The sequence below is a fragment of the Marmota marmota genome, unplaced genomic scaffold, assembly GCF_001458135.2.
Source record: "Marmota marmota marmota unplaced genomic scaffold, marMar, whole genome shotgun sequence".
Lineage (NCBI taxonomy): Eukaryota > Metazoa > Chordata > Mammalia > Rodentia > Sciuridae > Marmota > Marmota marmota.
This window is the reverse complement of record NW_026000019.1, coordinates 19558424-19583150: the sequence shown is the minus strand read 5'-3', so window position 1 is coordinate 19583150 and position 24727 is coordinate 19558424. Positions and strand designations below refer to the sequence as shown.

Sequence of the window (24727 nt, the reverse complement as noted above, 5' to 3'; positions counted from 1 at the left end):
CCCCGCCCCCCCGTTAATCAGTAATTGGTGGACTAATCCATCGATCAGATTAAGGCTCTCTTAACCTAATCATTTCACCTCTGGACATTCTTGCACATGAGCTTCTGGGGGCACCTCATACCTACACGGTCGCAGCATCACACTGGTATGTTTATTCCTGCCGTTGAAAGTGGCACCTTACTCCTCTCCCATGTAATGTCATTCTTGCACTCAAGTGTCTGCCAGTTTCCACGTTGTGTCATGTCATGTTGTGTGAGATACGATGCAGGGGATCTGGATTTTCTTACTAGAGAGCCGTGAGGTTCACATAACAGGAGGGAGCTCAATTCCCACGTTTCCATCAGGACCTTCCCCACTGCCTCCCCTCCTGCCTTCGTCTCCTGTGTCTTCACCGTTTGTTCCTAAGCTGGCAGCTGGTGTAATGATTTTAAGTTACAGTTGGCACAACTGTAGTAGTAAGACTGCAGCATTTTTCTGATCTCTTCCCATTGGAACTGGATCTATCTGCCCTACTCTTGAATTTTGGATGGAAGCGTCAACCCCCACCTCCACCCTACGAATCTGTGGACTGGACGTTTTGAATCAGTACTTCACAACACGATAACTTACTTTTGATAGATGACCTTCATAGAAAGGTTGCTGCCCACGTCCCAGGTGATGGTAAGTCTTCACGTGTGGTCTTCCCAATGCAGTGAACTTAGAGTAGCCATCATTCAGCCATCTACTTGACTGTTTTTTGTTATCTTAACATTACTGCAAGATTGGAGCTTTCCATAACACAAAGAAGTACACCATCTTTCACAGGGTTAGACAATTAGTTACCAATAACTGAGAGGATACGTCAAAGCCTTGTTGTACTCCTATCTAGTTCATGTGGCAAAAACCCAGACCTGGGAAATTCCTGCACAAATGGCCCCGAGCCCGTTTCCAGGGGTTGCATGGCCTCTTTCTGGTTCATCTTCCCCAGCTCACTGTGCCAGTGTGTGTACCCCGAGGGCCTGCAGGGTGGGGTGAGGACAGAGCTTGGACATGCAGCCTTGTGTCCATAGGTCTCCTTTCTGATCTGAGGCAGGTGGTACTTACTTAGCTCTTTGATGTCTATCAAATAACAACCTAAGATCACTGGTGCTACTTTACCAAGGAGTTGGGGATGAAGTACAGCAATGCAGATGACCTCAACTAGAACAGATGTCCCTCTGCATGGCAGTTTTTAGCCAGGGGGGACCCCAGTCAGGGTGTTACTGGCAGCTTTAGCCTTGTTTCTGTTTCTCTCTTCACCGCCTATCTTTCCCTCAGTGCTGTCAACCTGGAATGTCCCACACTCGAGGTGCTCCTCTGTGAATACAGGTAAAATCAGCTCCCCTGTCAACATCTAGTCCAGCACTCACTGCAGGCTCCCAGCAGATCAGAATGTCCAACCAAGCCAAACGGCCTTCCAGGGGGCAGGAAGCCGAGGTCAGAGCTGTGGTGGCAATAGCATTTCCCCTGCCCTTCCACCTGTTACAGCTGATGAAGGCCAGCTTCCAGTCTGAGGATCCTGATGACGATGGCTGTCACCGTGACGGTTCACAAGTATTGAGTATTTATAGTTGAACAGGCACTGACCTAAGTAGCCCTTCATTGACACTCTCCGTTCTAGAAATTCAAAGAGAATGAGCAACTCAGCCAGCTGCTGTGTGCCAGTGCTGTGCTCCTAATTGCCTGAATGTTTTCCAGTAATTATTTTCTGCGTAGCAGCACTATCCTGACCCCAAGATAAAATGAGTAGTAAGGATTTCATGTACCTGCCCTTCTGAGCAATGTTTTCCACTAGAGAAAGCACAAAAGTCAGTAAAAACCTACCAGAGGCTGATTACAGGCTCTGGATAAAATAAAGCCAGAGAGTGTCTGGGGTGGGGGTCACGGGATGAGTGGTCAGAGAATGTTTGTGCTCATGTCTTGTGACAGGAGTGAGCCTGGTGACCTGGCTTCAACCCAGAGGGACTGCAGCAGAGAGACAGGGCCTGGATGTGAAGGGCTTTAATTCTAAGAGTGACGAGGAGCTGTTCCACTTTCCAACTGCAAGAGTCTCATGATCAGACTTGAAGTTTTCACAGACTCCCCGGGTTGTCTCTTGGGGGACTGACTGAAGAGGGCAAAACTGATGCGAGCTGTTTTACCAGGCCTACTGGTAAAAAGCCATGGTGGCTTGGGAGGGGCCGGTCGTCCAGTGACATTGACGGAAGTGGGCGGAGCCAAGGGGTTCTTCAGGACCCCCCTCCCATGCACAGTCAGCAAGCCTCAGGGGCTCAGGAGCACTTGTTCGGTGCCCCTGGCCCACCAGTGGCTGCAGTGCCGGGAGGAGGTGCTGCGTGAATATGGACTAGCAGAGGTAAGGTGGAGCAAGTGGGTGGACAGGCGCAGCATTCATCAGCCTGCGGGTTAGCAGGTGCCTGACCGAATTATCAAACTGCTGGGTAGAATCACCATTAGAGTAGGTCATCTTGGACTTGTGTTAATTTTCATCACAGAAGGTTCGTGGATTTTCTCCTCCTTCTCTGACTCAGAAACATGACTTCTGGATTGAAGATCCTTTAAACGAAAAAAAAAAATCAATTTTTCAGTGTTATTTTCCCACATAAATATATGTTGCACAGTTCTTGGGGAGAATTTAGAAAAAGGCAAGGCATGGGAATAAAATAGAGCCTGTCATTTCAAAAGAATCTTTGGTCTAGATAATTTACATTAATATTTTAACATAAAAATTTGAACAAAGTGATGGCCTTTCTTTAAAACTAAGTCTGAAATATAAATTTTAGGGGAATAATCTGCTTTGATTTGAGGAAAAAAGAACTTTATTTATTTATTTAATTTTTTTTTTTTTACTAAGGATTGAACCTAGGGGGTGCTTGACCAATGAGCCATATCTCCAGCCCTTTTTATATTTTATTTTGACGGGATCTTGCCAAGTTGCTTAGGGCCTGGCTAAGTTGCTGTGGCTGGCTTTGAATTTGCAAACCTTCTGCCTCAGTCTCCTGAGCCAATAGGATTACAGGCATGCACCACCACACCTGGCTCTAAAGTCTTAACATCAATGAGAAATGAATAAAAAATATATATATGTGTGTGTGTGTGTGTGTGTGTGTGTGTGTGTGTAAATTGTGCCAGTTAAAATGTCTGAAGAGAAGGGACTATTAATTTTTTCATAGTAAAGTCACTTAGTCAATATTCTGTTTCTCAAGCCCAATGTAAAGTTTAACATCATCCTGGACCACTCCTCAGAAAGTGGAAAGGACCAAATTCCCATGGAAATGTACTAAACCGTACATTTTTTGAAGAAAATCCAAAATCTCCATCAAAATTAGACATTCTTTGGACTCATAAGAAATTACAGGCCTCATTTTTGTGGGTTGAAATGTTTGGATGGCTTGATAAGGAGATTATATAATTCCCCTTATAGGGATATTTATTTAGTATTGTTTTTATTGTGTGGCTGTAACTGATGACAAATGTTGCTTCAGTGACAGGAAACATAGTGGCAGCCATATGCCTGGAAGGTCCGGATTTTGAGGACAAGACATGTTGATGTGGTTCTGCCCTCTGCGTCTGAGGCTCTCAAGGTGGTGCCTGCTTTCCACTAGGCCTGTGCCCTCTGTGAGGCAGGAGGTCAGCATCCAGCCTGTGAACACTGCTCCCATCCTTGAGATGTTTTACCTAGCCCAAACTTGGATAGTTAAAAAAAAAAAATCCAAATAAATACTGAACTTAATTCATTTATATTACTTAAAATTCTTCATCTTCATAGTTGTGTCTTTTTTCACAAACGATTTTATCTTATGCTTTTTAATGCCGGATTATTTCATGCAAACATTTCTACATTCTGGCATTATCCAAAGATTTGCAATTTTGAAAAAAAAAAGTATCATTTAATAAACTATAATGGCCAATGCTATTTCAGCTTTATTAAATATGCATTCGGGGGGCTAGGGGTGTATCTCAGTGGTAGAGTGCTTGCCTAGCATAAGTGAGGCCCTGGGTTCGATCCTCAGCACCACATAAAGATAAATAAAGGTTTTGTGTCTATCTACAACTAAAAATATTTTTTTAGATCCAAACCCACTCCTCTATATGCATTGTTTGTTTTGTTCAAAAGTTTAGACTGGAAGGTCGGACCCTATTACCTTTTATATTACCCTTTCCCAGAAGAGTTAAAAAAATTAAATGTGCCTTAATTTAAAATGCATATGAAACATTATTTTAAGATTTTTTTTGAGATGTAAGTTTAAAAATAAGTTTTTCAAAAAGTTATTAACTTCATGTTTTACCAAAGGAAATGCTTGATGAGTGCTTCACTTTGGAATCAATCTCTTCCCCACCCCTCCTGGGATTGTGGTGGCTCCTAAGGTTCTGCCTGGGTTATTGTGTCACCCGAGGGTGTTCCAGCTCTGTCCTGGGCTGCCTCTCGGGGAACCATGGAATGACTGTGCGTGTGAACTTCTGTAGACAGTGTTTGCTGTAGGTTGAGTAAAGCATTTAAAATCAGGTGAAATTGTGTAAATAATTCTTGGGGCACTTTTACATTGTCTTTCTGTTTATATCTTACATTTTGTGAAGGATTGTTTCATATTTTGTCGGCCAGTCATGGGCATTTTATTTAAGGTAAAACCCTGCCTTGCCAATGAGTCTTGGAGAAGCACAAGTGGATTTTAGCAGATGGTGTATTTCTGTAACTGCAGATTGTTTAAATGCAAGACATTAGCTTTAATCCTATTTTTACATCACAGTCTTGCCCATCACTCAGGGTTTAAATTTTTTTTTCCCTAAAAAAAACCATATTGTCAGGTTTGATTTAAATATCACACGTTCAGAAATTTTGGAACCTTATGAGGCCTTTATCCTTCATACTAAATCTTTTCACTTTAAAAATAAAACATTTGAATGGAAAATAGTTTTTAAAACATACACTTAAAATGTTTGATCATTACATTTTAAAAAATAGACAATTTGGGGTAGCCTCATGACCTATTTAAGCTTAAAAGATCAAAATTAATTTTAAATACCTAAAGCTAAAACATTTTGATGAACCAAATCCAAGCTGTCAAATTTCTGATTTTACCCATCTTCCCACCGTTTGCCCTGAAGTGTTAGAGAAATATTCCCATACAAAAACCTGCCCTGCTGTTTTACTCCAGTGAACAGTGCATACATGGAAGTTGGATATCTCCTCCAAAGATCTGAGGGAGCAACGATGCACATTCGTCCCTTGTGCTTATGAAAATATTGAATTTCCCAAAGATCTCAAGGGAGTGAGTGTTTACAGTGAATAGAAAGCTTGTGTTCCAAGTGAATGCGCTGCCCATAAATTCTACTCCGGGAATGTAGTGTGAGCCGCTTCTTAGCTAAACATGACCCAGTAGTAAATCTATGTGCATTGCGATATTTTTGCAAATATTGAAGTTTCAATTTTGACATTCCATCTATCAAGAGGAGAAGCAATTATTTTAGTGAATTTGAAAATTATATTGGAAAATTTTTTTTATCACCGTCCTTTCCCAGACCAGAGTGGCAGTCTCTTAATTCAGAATACTGGATCCTCTGGAATATTATCTTTTTTCTTTTTTCTCCTTCCTCTTCATGCCCCAGCCTCCCCCCGACCCCCGAAGAAAAAGTCATGATATAGAAAATGAAAACGATTCTTTGTTTATGGGTTTAGCAGTATTGGAATAATTTATTCTTTGTCAAACATCAGACTGAAGTTATGTTGTTCTGATATATGGATTTCTTATGCTGATTATGGGATGCTGCAAAGATACGTACAATAAGTGTCAAGGGTGGTGATTTACTGACAACAGTTAGGAAAACAGAACTATAGAAATCACAGGAACATTTTCAGAAATGGGTTTTATTATATTTCATAGCACGACTTGCTTTACTTTTGGTGTGTTTTAATATATGAATCAAAATAAAATAATAATAATAATAATAATATAATACATACGAGTTAAGTATTAAGCCAACAGATTAAAACCCCAGGCCCGAGCCCCTCATTTTGGTTGCAGCTCTTGGTGTAGATGCTATGGTGTGAGGGCTGCTTGGTCTCAATGGCTGGTGGTCACTCAGGCTGGGTTGTCATGTGACTGCCTGTCTGTGCCTGCTGTACAGGTGAGCGGATGTTCTGCACAGCAAGTGTAGACAGGCAGACACGTGACAACTCTGTCCAGCCAGGCCCTTGGTTCCTTCAGGTGTCCTTTGCTCATGGACAGACACAATCAGCCTGTTTTCCAGATTGGGTGATTTGGGAGGGTAAGGGGAGAGGGAGAAAAACACACAATAGAATTAAACATTAAAACATTATGGAACTAAAAACAAGTTAGACTTTTGACTTTATTCAGAAAGTACACTTATATACATTTGTTCCAAATGTGCTAACATAAATAATTGGTGTAACAGAAAACTCACATTAAAATTTTTAAGGGGGAGGAAGAAAAGATTAAACACAAGGTTTATTCTTAAATCCAATTCCTATTATAACTGGCCCAAATGCAGTCAGAGTTCAGAGTAATTGAACCAGATGTTTTTCCTCTTCACGAAAACTTTGCATATTTTAATGCTGAAGTTAAAGATAAAGACCATGTTTATACATGTTTCTTGTAGTAGATAAGTACCATAACCTTGCCTGTGAAAAAGAAAATTGTCATCTACATGGTAACAGCAGCCATTCTCAAAATAATTTATGAGCCTATTGTATTTGGCAGCCCAACCAATGCACTTTGGTATCTGATGCTTTGATAATGGGCTTTTTCAAAGGGAATATATATATATATATATATATATATATATATATATATATATATATATTTTTTTTTTTTTTTTTACCAATACCATAGTAAACAACAGGAATTTATTTAAATTTCTCATTTTCCTTTTAAATGCAAACTTTCTAAGTATGTCTGTGAAAGCTAAACAAAAGGCAGTTGTGGGATTAAGTTATGCACCTCCTAATTAACTCCAGGGTCATGCCAGGAATCAAAGGTGCAAACTGGAGAGCTTCACCCACAGTGCAGCTCACACTGTGCAGTATAGTTATGAATAGCACCTTAAACACAGGAAAGGAAAATTCGTTTCACTTCCAAAAATTAAAACCAGACCCTTTGAAAATTTTCTTTGTAATTTGTATAAGAAAGAATTAATGGTGTTAAATATGTAGATATAAAATATAATTCTGGCTCTTTTAATACAAATTATCAATTCACATAAGTAACAACTTCCATCCCCTTTGAAAATCAAAATATCCAGGCAGTAAAAATTCTAATAAGAGAGATTTAAAAACAACAGCAACAACAACAACAAAAGCTACATTATTGTCCAAGGAGTATATAGTTAGGATATTTTTCAAAGAATTTTAAAGAAAACAAATAGTTTGTTATTTACCTTTAATTTTAAAATTCTGAGAAAATAGCAAACAAATTTTATGGGGAGCAAAATGCTTTTCAGAGACTGAAAAAAAAAAAACGACACTTTTAACAATTCTACATTTTTACGTAGTGACTAAAGTTTTAACAAAGAACTGATGAGTGAAATTTCCTATGCATTTGCTTGATTTTAAGAAATCAGTGTTTGATTCTGTTTCTGGCCATCACTGCTGATCAGAAGAATATTTTTTTTTGTCTTGACAGAATCAAAAACATCAATAAACCTGGCTGCTATTTAAATATATAAGGTTAGAGTATGCAAAAAATAAGTACCTTAAGGTATCATTGTGTTGTTGTTACTTTCTTTCAGTGCAACAGAAAGTAATTATAGAGTGATTCACTCACAAAGGATATCCTGGTATAAATTAAAAATTACTCTAATTCTGTATAGCTTTCCCTCTCTCCCATAAATAATTTGATCCAGTTTACTCTGCTCAATTAAAGGAATGATGCATGCAACCTGAAAAAACAAAAAGAAATATTTGTGAGTTTATACGTTATCCTTCAATGAGAAATAGTTTTATTAAACCAAGATATCTAAATTATTTTAGTTCGAAATATCATAACTTTTTTTTTTCAGGTGGAAAACATCGTGCTAAAAAAAATGAGAAAAATGACCTCTCATAAGGCTTTTAGACAATTTATGTTTCCAATAGATTTTAAAACAGTCCTAGCGCAGGTGTGGCATATGCATATTTCATAATTACGTTGAACCTACCCCAAAACTTGTTAAAAATATGAAAACTAAGGGGAAAAAAAGTAAGATTTTTTTTCCTGTTTCTCAAACTATAAGCGTATATATTAGATTATTATTACTTAAAATCCTAGCCAAAATATAAAAGAGTTATTACATTATTGGCAGGCCGTGTAATTATTTGTATGACCATTTCACTTTATTTCCTTTTTGTCTCTCATCTCTTGAGAAAAAGATGCAAGAAAAGAATCATCTTCTAAGTCTTATGCAATAAAGATAAGCCAAAGTAACTCCAGTAAACTGGTCATCACGAGAAGTCAGAAAATTGAAAATGAAAATTGAACTATGTTTCTTAATTTATTTCATCATTCCCTATTTATTAAAACTGATAAAAATTCTAAATAAGAGACCTTTGAAAAAGAGTTAAATATTTATATCTACGTAACTTGCAGGACACTAAAGTACGAAAGTCTCGGTCTCAACTCGGGAATTTCCTGTCTCGGGTTAAAGTCTGACCTTCCAGTTATTTTAAGCTGGGATTTCTGAGTGATGGTCTTTTAGTTATTATTTGGACATTATTATGATGGGTGGGCTGTTTTCCCCTTAGAGTAAAATGAGGTTTTTTTTTTTTTTTGTTTTGTTTTTTTAAAAAAAAAACAAAAAACACGCAGATCCCTTATGGAGTCATTGAAAATGTTGGCGTCTCTTTAGTGGGCAGGGACGTTTTTGGACGAATGACTTTTTTTATTTTACCACGTTGTACTTTCTTTTCATTTCCTATAACAGCTTAAGATTTCAACAAAAGGCTGGGTGGGAGGGGGGTAACTTCTTTCATTAGGATTTTTATGCCTAACCTCTTTCCCACAGAGTGAAGTGCCTGGGTGGTCTGCAGGCGAGAGGTGGGGGCAGATAGTATATTTTGGTCTTTTAAAAACATAAACATGTTGTCTGGGGTGAAAGCTCCACGCCAGGCAGGAAGGATATTAAGCCTATTGACTAATTGCAGGAAAGCCATCAGTGTGAAACGTGGTCCCACTCTAAACAAACTTGCTTTGATTTTGAGATCTATGGCTTAAGGAAAACAGGTTTAACAATTTTAGTAGACTATTTTACGTGATGGTGATCCTCTTCCAAATTAATTGCAGAGTGGTGGTGTGGAAGCTCAGGCTGGATTTCCTTTCTCTTAGATGGCTGAAAAAATCATTTCAACCCAGCACCTAGACTAATCTATCAATCACCCACACTCCAAAATGGAAAATAGCTATGAAATTTCTATGAACCACAGTTTGGACAGACCCTCCAAGCATTTTCCCCTCTGTGAGCCTGTACCGTGTTCAGTTTTAACACTTACCAAGACAGCCCAGGGCAGATGGCGTTGAAGATGCTCACTGTTGGTTTGTTTCCTCTGGAATAGATTCCATGATCCCTAAAATATTTGTATATCTCCTTATAAAGTAATATCACAATAAAGTTAAGCATCACTCTAATTACCCCGGAATAGGAGCAGCTGCGCCGAGTGGTGTGTGTATGTAGGTGCTGGCACAGAGCCCGCGAGCAGACTGCCATCTTGTGTGTAAAGCGACCTTGGACTTTTAAATTTAACTTGTGCAATTTGAAATTAAGTTCAATTTCTTTTCATTTGTTCAAAGTTTGCCATTAAGACTCTGCTGAGCACGTGCAGGGACGCCTCTGTTGCCCTTTACAAAGCAGTCCTTACGTTTTACCCCTGGAACTTAGGCCAAGGACACCATTATGTCCTCCCATCTCCAGGCTAAAAGTCATCCCCAGGGAGAAAATAGGTGATATACTATTGGGAGTTAGTTTCTTTGATACAGTAAAAGCCATTTCATATGAAGAACGACATTTAAATTAAATATACATTAAATGAAGGCAAATGATGAAATTCAATCACTTACACAGCAAAAAAAAAAAAAGTTACAAAATTTGAGAATTCTTAAACATTGCCATTTGCAGCTTGTTGTTTTTCCCTCTTTAATGATTCTTATCAGGTAGTAAAAATAACATTTCTTAAAACGTATGATCCCATAAATCATTTTAGTTTTTCTATGTAAAAAAAAAAACCTGTAGATTTTAAAAATAATTGCTATGGAAATCTTCAAGTCACAATGGAAAATGAAAGGATGAGTTCACTGTATCAACTAAGTGAAAAGTAGCTCAGTTTCTCCTTGCTATTAGTGTTTTAATGAAAAATTATGAACAGATTGAAACATTCTAGAGGTTCCTCACACCAGTTTAGGGATGGTCAGAAGATAATTTTTTTTAACTAAATTGTTTTGACAAAGAGACACTTGGGGAACCTTTTGTAATAAAGTGTTTTGGAAAAGGGGAAACTTGTGTCAATTTTAGAATCGTCGCAAAATGTGTGAACTTAAAGAAGGATTTGTTCAGGAGCCACTGTAACTTTAAGGAAGAGATTACAGCCAGCCTAGAGACCCACAGAAGAGGAGACATTTCCATTGTACACACTGGTTTGCGGGGAGAAATAAGTGGGGGTTGAGGGAGTTAGGGGTGAGGCAGTTAGGTTTTTCCAGAACTTTCTCTAAGGGACCCACCGCTGAAGCCAGCACAGAGTGCCCTGCAACTGGGGCTTGACCATAATTTTCTCTATTAGGGTTTCATTCAGCTTGAGGGCTGTCTTCCCGCCCACCCTCCGTCACCTCCAGGACATCTGGAAACTGACCAAGGAAAACTTGTGCCTTCGTTTACAAATTCCTTTTTTATCAGCGGGTTTCTAGACAAAGTGCCTTATCGTTCTAAATGCTGGAAGAAGGAGAGCCTTGTACAATATAGGCAAGAGGGCTCAGCTGACTAGCAGCTATCAACCACTCTTGGATTTGAAAAAATGTAATACAGAGGCATAAACTGGGCTATCTCAAGACAGAGGTTCTAGGCCTGGGGCCACTCGAGGCTGACTCAGTGGGTTGTGGGCTGGCCGGCATCTCGGCAGAGTCCCACCCGCAGTGTGTGCTGGGCAAGGACTTGGCAGGCTCTTCCTTTGTTGTTAGGTATTATTATTCCTGAGATTTTTATTATATAATTATTCAAAAGAGCTCTCTTCGTATGGAATTTTGAAAATAGCAAGTATTCTCTAGGGCAAAAAAAATGCGCTCACCCCTGGGGTCTTAGAAGTCATGCCTACAGCCCTCACAAGAGTATTTAAGTCTCTGAATTTTTAACTCCAACAGTTCAAAACTAGTCTCAGTCATTTGTAAGTGTCTGGAGATTTTTCATATTTCATTTTGAAGTGGGAAACCCTTTAAATTTAAGAAAACACTTGAATTATCAAACTTTAAAAACCAGAGACATACAGTCAGTTGCTATATACCACACAGCATTGTTCTTTTAAACACATGGCCCTCGGCCGCACATAGACCCGTTTCTCTCGCGTGTCCACGCGAATCCAGGCATCCCTACCTAGGTCCCCGTGGTCACAGACCAGGTGAGCCGTCACCAAGGCCTTACCCGCTGGTCTTCCCTGGAGCGGTCCTTCCTCGGCAGAGCCCCCGAGGGATTCTTGGTCCCTAGTGTGCAAAACCTGTGAAGAAAAACACTGGATATGAGTTTCAACAAAGGAGCAAACCCATGTCCTCGCCTTGGAAACAGCCAATTTGGTCCCCAGCCGTCGGTGGCGTTGCTGTCCCTTGCCCAGTCTAACCAATGTGCAGACTACTGTACAACGGCATTGTCCTGAACAGGTAGTCTGAACACTGGGGCGACGGAGCAGGATCTCCAGAAGCTTCCATCTGTGTACTCAGACTCCTCTCCCAGTCCTCGGGAAGAGCCTCCCTTCCTGCTCCAGGGGCTGCCTTCGGCTCCCCCTGCGTCCTGCCGCGCTGACTGAGACACACTCGAGGGCTGTGTTTCCCAGTCTTGACGTGGCACATTTGCTGCAGACTAGGGAACTGGCAATGAATTTAGGACCAGGAAAAGGGGGAGGGCTGGGCTGGAGAGTCCATATATGGGATGATGTCACCCTGGGGAGGTTCGGGTATGCGCTGTGCCGCTGGAGAGACCGCTGGAATCGCCTGCTCTCAGACATGGGTCTGTGCATAAAATGGTACCAGATGTTCTCGTGTAACGTTAAGCAGTCATTTCATCTTCAGGCCAGATTTTTTTCCTCCACTGGGCAGGAAGTGGGCCCCAGTATGGAAAAGCTGTAAAAAAAAGAGTCAAGATGTACAGTTCTGCTGTGGCCAACTGAAAGTGAGTTAAGAGCAGAAGTACAAATTTACTGTCCGGTCCAGGCTAGAGAAGTAATTTGAAGATAGAGAGTAGATAAAATAGTAAACAGAGAGTCAGGCATTGGAAGGCAGAGCTCGTTTAGAAACCTTTTTGAGCTTCCCTGTGGCACTTTATTTTCTGGCATTTCACTCGTCAAAAAGGGCAGATAAGTTTTTTTCCCCCTCGCTCTCCCTCCTCCTCCTCGTCTGTTAGATCTGTCAGCGGCTTGCAGCCTGCTCTAGACTTGAGCAGTAATTATAGCAACTTCCTGAAAGTGAAGCCCCCATGAAAAGTCTGGAGAAATGTTCTTTGTCATGGCCTCTCCGTGAGTAATGAGTTCCACATGTGGCCTTCCTCCTCCCTCAGCCATGCTGGCTGGCTCTGAGTGCTGGGCTATAGCTTTACCTAGGGAGACGTAAAAAGTCTTGATTGCAAGCTTCCACAATGCATGGACTCTGGTCTCCTCACCAGCTGAGTCGGGTGGACCCTCGCTGTCAGGGATCACACTGTTTTTCACTGATAATTCCTGACTCTGTCTCAATGCTTTTGTTTGCATGGTATTCTGTGCTCAGTCTTATCTCCCAGTTAAGTGAATCTGTTGAAATTTGCCAAGGACCGCTTGACCAAAGGTTACAGGATATTAGGCCGTGAGCATCTACTTTTCTCCCCCTGTGTTTTGTTTTTTTTTTTAATTACGTATACTGTTGAGGATTCTGAATATACAGTTCTCTGACTTTCCTGCCCTAGAACTCTGAAGAATGTTGGAGTTGACTCAAGAGTTGGATTAATTGGTCTTCCAGAGATCACAATGTGACAAAATTTCTATGTAGTTTCCAAATTTAATCTAACTGACCAAACTGAGAATCATAGCATTGTGTCTAAAGAATCACAACCAAAGGAATGAATTTCTCCTGGCCTTCTATAATACTTCTTAGAGGTCGAAAAATAGCCATCTTTTATAGATTTAGGTTGAATGTTTCAAAATGCTTAAGTGAGAATTGCCCCAAGAGTTGCCCTTCACAGGATGGCTTCCCTTTACAACCACGCCACCGAGGATTGAAAAGTGATTGCACGCCCTGGTTACCTCAGGAAGGAGGTCAAAGAGGGCACGATGAGTCATCTAGAAGCTTAGGATGGGACTAAGAGGTCAGCTCTAGGTGTTTCATTCATAGAGAACTGAATCATCCCTGGAAGTCGAGAAGAACCGCTGCCTGTTCCCAGTGCTTGAGCAAGGCTGGTGTGACTCAACGGCCTGTCGCTGTCGCATATTCCTGGAAGTGGTGCTGAGTGACTAACTTAACAACAGTCCTAAGGCATGTGGATACAGCTTCATCCTCCTTAAAGGGCCTTGTGTTCACTCACACTGATGCACCACAGAGCCGTGAGCCAGCCTGCCAGTGGTCCGCCAGGAACCCAGAATCCCAGGTGTAGCCCCGTTTCTGCTGCAAAGACTGAAAGCCAGTCTTTGGCCACGTCTGTTCATGTCAATGGCCTTGGAAATTTGTATTAAGGCAGATGAAAGGTGCATCTGATCAGACCATAATTTCATCTTCGTTCATACACTGATACCCTCTCAGATGGTTCTACCTACACGAAATACAGATTTTTATGAAGTTTTAATCAAGTGACTTAAATTTACACCTATCTTTGAGAAACCTGGAGCACCTTAAGTGATTTTCTCTAGGAACAACTGTAGGGGCCGGCCAGCCGTGGTTCCCTTTGCATTTACCACCGTCTCCTCGGATTTTCAAGTGACCCAAGGGTTTTAGCGTTCTTTCCTTCAGAGAGCTCAGGAAGTACTTGTTCTCGTCCACTCACATGCTGGTCACCACATCAAGGACTAGGCAGATGGAGTCAGGGGACCCGAGTCCCACCCTCACTTGCCTTTCGTGTTAGAAATGTGAGTTCATGACCAAGTTCAGGCTACAGAGCTTGTGGTGCCATTATGGAAAGCCCTTGGAATTGGAATTGGCCTGAGGAACCTGTGTCCATGAGGTTATCAGTTGATGACCCTGAACTGTGTTGGGCCCTAGAAAGCTAAGTTAGACATGACAAAGACTAGACTGGAGGAACTACTGTTGCTCAGTTTGCAGATTTCAAAAGCTATTGACCAGCGTGATCGTTGGAACCAACGGGTCATTTGGGTGGCTACAAAATTGGCTCTGTTTTAAATGGAAAGGAAACCCTTTCAGTCATTTGACTTTCCCCAACTTGGCGAATTATTGTGACTTTAGAAATCCCAAATTGAAACTAGGACTTAGACTTGTTTCTGTGGACCATCCAGGAGCAGGTACTGGGGCTTACCGTTCTGTTTTGATCTCCAGACATGCATACTTCTGCACACCTTTACAGAGCTTCAGAATGGTTTGTTATAGAACTGATGCATAGGCACCAGAAAAGTTCCAGCAATGGAGACGTATGTGAATAAAAGCTGATCATGACCCTTCTGACCTTCTCGCCTTTTCTGCCTTCCCAAATGAATGGTGAAATATCTTTCACTAGACGCTCAATGGTCATTTTATAGCTTCTTACAGCTTATAGAATCCTTTCACATACAAGTCCTAGTTTCTATAATAACTATAGAGTGTTTATAGTATTATAATGATTATAATCGTTTTGTTGAAATTAAGGCTCCAAGAGGTTAAGTAGATTATTTTACAATTACAGTAAATGCCAAAAACTCAAAAATTTCCCCCCACTTTATTAAAAGCCTATTGTCAGTTTACCAAGACAATCTTTCCCCTCCTGAATTCTTACAGCACTTATATTTCCTGTTATCAAAGTGTCGGTTATCTGCTGCTCTAGCATAGCTTTGTACTGGAATATCACCTGTGCTATTTCACATATTTGGGTTCCCTGCCACCAGAGAGAACGTGAGCTAGCTGAAGGTAGGTTCGATTTGCCCACTCTTGGCTGTTCAGCCGACTGTTGAAAGGCGAGTCTGAGCTGCTCTGTGTGCATGCACTTTCTCATCAAACCTTTATCCTGAAAATCACTCGAGAATTACAGCTAAATGGAAAACATAGTGCAACTTTAACATTTATACATGTGTACTCTGGCTCTGTGCCGGATTGCACTATTCAGTTTGAAATAAATGTGAGCATCAGGGCCAACCGTGTTCCCCTGCTTATTTTTGGCCTTCTAATCTTCTGGAAGCATCCTGTGCAGTAATCGGTCATACAATCTTGTGTTAAAAGCAGGATCTAACCAAGTGGTGGTGTTTCCTTTCTTGCTGTTTTCTCCTTCCCAGTTTGTAGCTGAGATTAAAATCTAGTTGACCTCAGTTCGTTGCAAATTAGGGAAGAGAGCCCCACTCTGTCTGGCTTTGTGTTGTGCGAATTAGCACTGTTTTTTGTCATTGGAGGCTGTGGGGTGCTCTGTGCGGTGCCCCGATCCCCAGCATTGCCTATTTTGTCAGGGCCCAGAGGGCTGTGAGATCCGACACAGGAAAGCTTTCCTTTTTCTTCCTCTGTTGTCTGCCTGCTGATCAGGGAGGTGAAATGCCTTTCCAGGTAGAGAAGCACATTTGTCGGTTAGATAGAGCAGGAATATTCCAGAGAAGTTAAGATTCGCTTTCAATAGCTGAAAGAAGTCAAATTAGCCATAAATCATAAACTTAACACAAGTGATTTTACAATATTTGAAAAGCTTGCAAAAGGAGAAGATGGTGAGGAGCACACCTTTCTGAATGCCTGCTTTGTTTCTCCCTGTTTCCAGAATTTCCATTGCTGAGTGTGTTTATTTAGAAATCAGCCCCTAACCAAAAGCAGTATATATTTTATGAACATTCTTTCCTCAAATCAATTGAGAAAGATGATGTTACAGCTTCGAGTTTTACTAACCACTGGCACGCACAGCAGCCGTCTCTCTATTTCAGTAACCTAATACGTCCGGCACACAGACCTTGAAGGCTCTGGCCCTGTGGAGAACCATCACCTGAAGGTAAACCCGTGCTTCACGACTCCCGGGGATCTGGAGCACCGTGCTGGAGTCTTGAGGAGAAGGCAGATAGAAGGCTGGGAGACCGCTGCCGGCCTTTTCCCGCAGATTTTAAGTGAGAGCATACTAGGAATGCGGTCTGTGCCCGGGCAGCCCTCGTAGAAGGCCATGCGCTGTGAACTCCCCTTGAATCTGCCTCACACACAGACTTTAAAATGCACCCTGGCTCACTTGGACAAGAGAAACATGGTGTTCTGGGGTCACTGACAATTTTAGGATATTGACTCCTGATGTGTTTTGGTATCACCGGTATTTTCTTTTCTTAGTGCAACTCATTATGGTATCCCAAAGGAAAAAAAAAGAATCTATGAGTACGTCGCCTAAAGGTCCAGAAACCCCTTTTTTGCAGCACTGGAGAAGTGCCTTCTCTGAGGCTGAGCTGCAAGTCAAGCACATTGGCTCCAAGAGCTGTGTGCAAGGGGAAGCTTTCGGCTTTACTCAGAGTAGCTGCAGGTCTGCATGGGCCATTTGAGAAGATCCAAGTCTTCCAGCATGATAGGCACACTTGTAGAAGGCATGGCATGATGTCTTTATTTTAGGATTTATGATCCTCTGGCATATGCAGAAGGGGAGCACACGCTACATGAATTTCTAAAAGGGTTTGAACCAACATGAATCTGTTTATTTGTGTACATCATAGCCACTTTCACTGGCTTCTCAATGTTGCTCAGTACCTAGAGAATTGATTCAAGCCTCCAGGGACATGTGAGACCATATTGAAATACTTTTACTCATGCCATCACGAAAACTTGTTTTGCTTGTATATACCAAAACGCTCTTGGTACACAAGTTGGTTCTTGCTGAAAGATTATTTACATGTTGCAAATGAGTATTAATCACATCTCTCTATAAGCATTTATGTTATTTGAGTATTAATCCACCAAATGGCTTCAGTGTGTCATAAGGAACCAGATTCGATGGCTCCATTGCCACTCAGGAGTCCGGCACAAAAGCAGTAGGAAAAAGAAAAATTTGAGGTTCCACCTTTAGAAGTTTGTTCTGGTTCTTGCTTGTGTGCATTTACTGTGTGCCAGGCCCCCCCCGAGTGCTCACATAGTGATGAAGTTTAGCCCAGGGTCCCTGAAAGGTAGACATCCCCATGGTCACAGAAGCAGCAGCAGCTCACGAGGCCGCGCAGTGGGAGGTCCCAAGGCTGGACCTCGTGGGATCACATTCCTGCTTGGCAGCCGATCATGCCCCCCTGGCACATTACCTCTTCTGGGCTCTGGCTTCCTCGTCTGTACGTCTGTACGGTAGGTTTTCAGAGGATTGATTAAGTGAGCTGGGGGCCCGCACCCACCCTCCACCACTGCCCTGGAGCCCTGTGGCTCTGCAGCTCGAGCAGCCACAAAAGCAAGTGGCGTTGCTGAGGAAGAAAGTGGTGTTTTCCTGGGTGCCGATGGCCTCCCGGTGCCAGTGAATCATAGGTGTGTGCAAGAGGCTGATCCTGAGAGGCAGCAGGGATGCCCTAAAAACCCTCTGGGAAAGTTGGCTTCTCAAGATGACCCTTGGGAGAATCTTCTAAAAGAGCCAGTAACCTGCTTTCATTCTATGTTCACCATAAAATGATCACAAACACTTAAGACACATAGAGATAAGGCCTCTGTAAGCCTAGGTAAGTGTGTTCACACATATAAAGTCAGCCAGATCATTCTCCAAGAGAATCAGCAACATCAAAATCAATTCCCTTTGCTTTTTAAAGTGACATTTTTTTAAAGTTTAGAACTTTTGCTGTGCTTTGTAATCTTTTTTTGTAATTTTCGTGTGCACATTACAGTTGTTTTGTTTTTTAAAGCCTGTCAGAGTTTTCCAGGGTGGGTGAAGGTCAACAGGTGACCTTCTCGGGTAAGAAGCCCCCCCTTGTAACTTTGCAAATGTGATATTTTAAGGGGAATCCATTTCCATGAAGGTGAAACTGTTGCCAATGGCGTGTCCAACCCCCCAACACACACTTTGTCTACCGCGCACCACTGGCTCAGCTTTCTTCGAAGAGTGTCCCCTTTCCTCCCAGTCTCTGCTCCGGAACAAAATGTCTTTCTCTTCTTGTGTAATTGATTTCATTTCCTTTTTTACCTTCGGTTTTTAAAGACAGACCAGTCCTGGATTTCATTGGCCGGAATTGATTATGATTGTTTTTGAAGTAATGGCCGTTCTGTTGATGTTGTTTTTCATTTGCTTGTTTACACTCCCTTGAAGGGTCTGTACCCCATGGTCACTGTGTAGGCCGGCTCAGGCCTACTGACCCTGGACTAGGTGATACAGTCCAACTTGCCCGTGCTGATGTTTTTCAGGGCCTCTTTAAGCAATTCCTGAGAAGCTTTCTGATTGCTCTTTGTTTATTCTCAAGTTTTCTGAAGGGAAATAAGAGCGAGGATAAAGTTTAACAAAGAGTAGGAAAGCTACTGGGAGTTGATTTTACAGTAAACCCTGCCCCGTTTTGAAAATCAACCTTAAGTTCAGTTCCATGTTGGTCTTCACATCACGAAGTCGTTGGTACTGGCCACTCCTCAAGGGAACACTGGTGAGGTGGGATCCAGTGTGAGTTAGCGCCCAGCCTAGGTGACTGTTGTCTACGGTGACAGTACTGGGATTGTATTTGTAGATTAACTGAGATGAATACCACTTCTGCTGCATTCCTAGGCCATATCGGTTTCAGCCCGTCTGTACTGTGTGTGTATACGCAGGGCTTACGAGTGTATCAAGTTCTCCACTCAGCGCCACCATTCCCACGGTGCATGTTTCCTTCACATTCAATATAGGCAAGTGTCAGTGACTTTTTGTGCAGAAATCGTCTAGAAAGGATACATTACAAGCCATTTTAAGAATGTAGGATAATGTTCATAACACACTTCCTTTGCTTACCAGCGTATAGCATGACCGTGACCTAGAAGTTCTGAATTCACATCCACAGTGAACACAGAAAAGCCAAGTGTGTCGGTTGTTAGAAGGTATTTGGTGATTTAGGATTTGTACAGACTTAAGAACTTACATTTAATTTTAAATTTCCATCTGCCTTGGGCAAATTCTGCTTACTTGAAGCTGAATGAAACTCCTGCTTTCTGGGATTCGGCTGAGAGGTAGAGAAGGAGAGCCAGAATCAACTGGCCCAGCTCAGCCCCGCCATTTTCTCAATGGTCCAGCGGTGGAAAGACACCTAGGCCAGATTATTGACACGCCCAAAACAAGCGAGGAAGCTTGGGAGGATTCTCATGGCAACAGTTTGGAGAATTGTCAGGGCACTGGCTTGGGGCAAGTGCCTATGATACTGTCCCTGGTGACTCTTGGGGTGCCCCTGAACATTTACGAGAGGAGGAGCAGAGGGTGTGAGTCCATCTAGTTATTTTGTCAAAAGGCAGCGATACGTAAACTTCCCCTTCAGCCAGGCCCTCCGAAAGCCTGCAAGAAAATGGGTTCATGGATGCCTTTGTTCCTTTCCCTACCCTCTTCCCCACCATTCTGTCTCCCTTCTCCATCTTTCCTCCACTTGCCGAGAGATTGTCTGTAGCTTGCTCCTCCTTTCCCAGCCCCTTTCTTCCCGTTTCTTCTTCAGAACGTGGATTTGAGTTGTCAAAGTATGTGTTAGATTCCTTAAGAAGATTCATTTCTTCTCCTTACATTTTTAATCAAATTCAAGGCTGCGTACACATGGCTGAAAACCAAACAGCTCCCAGATGACATTCAATGGCTTACTTGCATGTGACCTTCACAGCCATTCTCTACAAGTCCCTGGATTTTACTTTTTTTTTTTTTAAGAAAGCATTAAATGTTTTCAGAAGGGAGGAGAGAGGAGGATGGAGGTATCTGTTGATCCCACTGTTTTATTTGAATCAGTTTTTATACTGAATGTTCCCAGATACCTTCTCCTCATTCAGTTACTTGTTGCTCGCATTCTGCGGGTTTTCTGTACACCGTTGTGGGCTTGCTCTGGTGTTTATGTCCTGTCTTTCCAACTTGATTATCAGCTCCTTGAGGGCAGGGGACATGCCTATGATCTCTGTGTAGGCTCCACGAGGTTTCCAAAATGGAATCTGGTAAAACAAATGCAAATTTATCAATCTGAGACACTCCTGAATGAAAAGTCAAAGGAGATTCCTTCTTTGGTAAGAATCAAAACCACTAAAAAATGGCCCTTTTAGATTACATGATTTACCTTTATAAAGATTGTAAAAGCTCAACTAGGGTGCTGTAAAGCACAGGCCGCCTGTAATGCCTTGGTGAGTTTGTGTAGAATGTGCCACAAAATGCTACAGATGCCATCTTACTTAAAAGTCACTCAAGGAGGAATTTTAGATGAATGTCTGCTGGGAAACTACGGCCAGGAGCAGTGCGGAAACCGCATGAACTCCCTATATAAAGAAATCTGGTTTCCATTTCTGCACTGCGTTTTTGCTGGTAGGAAGAAGATGAACACACCGTTTAACACTGCAGCATACGGACAAGGCACTCGACTGTTAAGTCCCGTATGGCAAACATTCTTTGGAATTTGTGAAATTTAATCTCGCCACATAGGACCCTTTAAGAAGGGAGCAAATGTGTGGAGTCTCCTCGTCTCAGATATGGCTGTGGAATGGATGAGTAATCCTGCTTCCTGTTGATGTGCAGCTCCAAGACCATAACATTTGCTTCAGTTGAAATTAAAACGAAAGTCTCATTCTGGTTTTTGAAGGCAGACAGTCTTTTGAGAATAAGGAGAGGTAAGGAAGCAAGAAAAAAAAAAACAACCTCTCTCTTTTTTTTTTTTCCTTAGTTTTAGATGTCATCCCTTTTAGGGATAGGCGAATTTAACTCAGTATTTTAATATAGCTGTTTAAAACTGTGTATAAGAAAAAGTGTGTGGGTAGAGTAGATGGGAGAGAAAGGGTTGAACTGTTTTTATTTTCAGAAAAATATTCCTGAGGTTCTCTTTTAGTTTACCATTTAATGGCCCTTATGCAGTTTAAATATGCTCTGAGGCTGACATTTGAAGTGGAATACACCCCATTAAGATAAAATGCATGGCAACTAATAAAAAATGTGAGCGTTTGAAACACAAAGACCAGTCTCTCGCATTGTGGTTTTCCCTCAGTAAACACCATCCCATCGCACACACCCATGTTCAGGCGTGATGGATGGACGTGTGTTTCTGAATTCATGTTTTGAAAAGTGAGATTGTGAAGATTATAAAATTGAGCCTACCCTTAAGTAGACTGAAGCTTTTCCTCCCACTTTAGGGTGGAGAAGAGAAGCTGAGCTGCAGATGCCATCTTAAAAATCACTCAGGGAGGAATTTTTTAGATGCACATCCACTGGGACGTTGTACTCTTATTTCGTCTGTACTCTTACTTAGCGTGGTGTTTTTCTGACTGATTGTTTTTTCACTATTTTGATTTCTAACATGAAAGATTTAGCTGGCTGCATTTCATAATTAATTCATATTTTGTCTAAATCTATAGCCATGATCCAGGGGCCTTAGGTCTTTGGAAAATGCCATTTTTCAGATGTAAAAATAAACCCCCAGTCGCCCCAGGCGTTCATTCTTTCACCCATTCGCACCGGGGCCAAGATCAGACTCCTCCCACCACGTGGTGGACCCTGCCTGGGAGACAGTGAAGGGCGCAGGACTCATGCCTTCGGGGACCTTGGCCGGGATTACAAAGATAACAATTTTGATCTTTTGGATGAATGTGAATTTGCACAAATGTCCAGGTTTATCTTTAGATAAACCTGGACGTTTGTGCATTTGTTTAAGTGAACAAAGCTAAGCCCGTTGTGGTGGTGGTGTTATTAGGCGGCAGGGCACAGAGGTCCGGTGGAGAGTGCATTTGGAGTGGAGAGGACCTTGGTCTGTGGCCCCTCTTGCGCTTACTTTGCTGCTTGTCACCTGTGACTTTTTCACCTGAAAAAGAGCATTCTATGGATCACCCTATGGAGGCTTCAGCACAGTGTCGGTGTCTATTAAATAGTTTAAGAAAAGCTAGCTTCGGGGATGGTTTGCAAGGTGTCTGACATTCAGGACAACAGGGCGACCAGCAGTTGGCTCTGAGACTCTGATGTGAACCACACTGGTGCTGGGCGGGGTGTCAGCCCGGGCGGCCTCCCCTGGTCTTATCATTTCCTCTGAAAACTCCACCACCAGCTTGGTGCCTCACCCCGGCCCCATCTCAGGGACCCTGGACTCTGGGCCAGGATCCAACTCACAGAGCCTGTGCTTTTAGATGCTTGCAATCTGCATTTTAAAAACCTCAGTTTTAAGCACCTAGACTTGGTATAGACTTATTTTCATGTTCTAGACAACCCAGGATGTTTCTCTTGGCTAATGGTTTCTACAAAGGCACTAGAACCAAGCCTTGGTGTTTTTTTTTGTTTGTTTGTTTCTTTTCCCTGATATTGGGTGGTACTTGTTATAAAGCAGGCTTTCTTTTTCTTTTTCTCTTCCCTCCTTCCACTCACTCACACTTTCATTCATTTTTCTCTTTTTTTTTTTTTTTTTAGTAAGAGGAAAAGAATATCCAAAGTTAATCATCTCAAATTCTATTTTAAAAAGAGATCGTACACTATACATAAGTTCATTCTTCGCAGCAATTGGCCAATGATTTGGGGTAAGAGTAGACTGAATCTAAGAGCATCCAGGAGTTGAAGGACGTGAGGCTGAAATGATACTGTCTTTCTGTAGACACAAGAGTTGGTCCCCACCACTGCCACTTACCAGTCACTAAAATGTGGTCGGCTCACTCTGTGTTGGGTTTCTCCATACACCAGATCAGGATGACAGTGATAATCCAGCCTTCCTCACAGGATGTTCTGATCATTAAACAGAACCTAGGAAGCATTTAGGAGATGCCTTTCAGTGAAATCATTTAATTGTTGATACTTACCAAGCACTTAGAATGCAGTTGACATTCAGTCAGTTTACTTAATTTATTTAGCAGGTATTTAGAATGCACACCGTGTGCCCGACAGTATTCTAGGCCCTTGGAATATAGCAGTGAATAAAATGAAAATCCCCTGCTCTTGTGGCAGGAAGAAAATTTTATTGCAAGGACAGGGAATAGGGAAATCTCTGAACGAGGTTCACTGGTGGGCAGGACAGTTAGCAAGAGCGATATCTGAGGCGATGTGTGCAAGCAGTGAGGGCGGGGGCAGGGCAGGGGCAAAGGCCCCGAGAGGAGACTCTGTCTGGAGGCCAGGGGGGATGGAAGGAGGGGAGGGGGAGGGGGCACAAGGTGAGGGCTGTGTCAGGGACCTGCTTCTGATCTGAGTGGTGCAGTGATGGGCTGGAGAGGGGGTCTAGGGAAGGGAGACCTTAAAAACGGTTGGCCAAGAAGAAGCCTATGGAAAAGAAGGACAGTCCTGTTCATGGGAAGAACTGATTCTAAGAGATGGGCCCTGAGAGCACCCAAGACTGCCCATCGGGAACAGAGGGTGTGTGGAGGAGGGGGAACAAGGCTGGATAAACAGTGTGAGTGGATGGAGGTGGGCCTTGCAAGCCAGGCAGAGGAATTTTGATTCCTGCTGATCAAAAAGTAAATGTTTCTGGTTAGTAGAAGATAAAATCTTAAAAGTCCAACATTAAAGTCCACCCATATACTCTATCCTTAGGATGCAGTGAGGTTTGTTTTTGGAGAGAAATAAATTAAAATTTAGTTGAAAATTTTGAGGTCTAATGAAAAAGTATTGATATTTATTTTTATTAAAAAGTATTTACTACGAAAGATTTCCTGGCACTCTGCTCTGTGAGCTACAGTTGTACACATCATAGTTCAATCAATTAGATGTTGCTTTAAGTACTAAAATCATATTCTGCTGTAGGAGTAATCTTGGCGTTGATAAACGTGTGCTGGGACTCCAGTTCTAGAGGGTTCCCTTCTTTATACCCATGACCACGCCCTGCACATAGGGATCATTTTTTACTGCTGGTGGATACACAAAGAGGGCACAGAGTGAGGCAGGCAAGCATGGTCGTCACCTAAATAAATGGCCACACACTTCCTTAGGAAAATTGTCTTGCTACTTGAGGCTTATCAGCATTATTATTGACTTTTGCCTCTAACTTTCCATTCAATGCCAAACCATGCAAAACAGAGGCGAATGGAGAAAAGGCGTGAGTTTTCAGGTTTCGGATGCCCTCCTGCCTGGGCTGATGCTTTTTTCTGTGTAATCTCTTCCGAAGAAAGGTTTTCACTTGAAAATAAGTCTCCATCGCAAAACAACCCACCTCACTGTGTTTCTGCTACAGTAAGTTCATCTCTGAGAGAGTTATTTTCAAAGACTGCCATGGGGAACCTAGCCGGCTCCAAATAGAACTGAACTTTTTTTTTTTTCTTTTTCATAGATCCGTCCTGCTTACAAATCTAGCAAGTGT

The 24727-nt window shown here is 42.1% G+C and overlaps 1 protein-coding gene and 1 long non-coding RNA gene across 2 annotated transcripts in view; one reads left to right on the top strand and one right to left on the bottom strand.

The window, feature by feature from the left end:
- The window catches only part of Dnm3 (dynamin 3), a 431287-nt gene that overhangs the window by 210578 nt on the left and 195982 nt on the right, over window positions 1-24727 (top strand). The window lies entirely within an intron of this gene.
- LOC125618667 lies at window positions 5862-12115 on the bottom strand. The gene is made up of 2 exons (XR_007350022.1): window positions 9497-12115; window positions 5862-7911 (listed from the first exon to the last, which is right to left on the bottom strand). It is a non-coding gene; the product is annotated as an uncharacterized LOC125618667 (long non-coding RNA).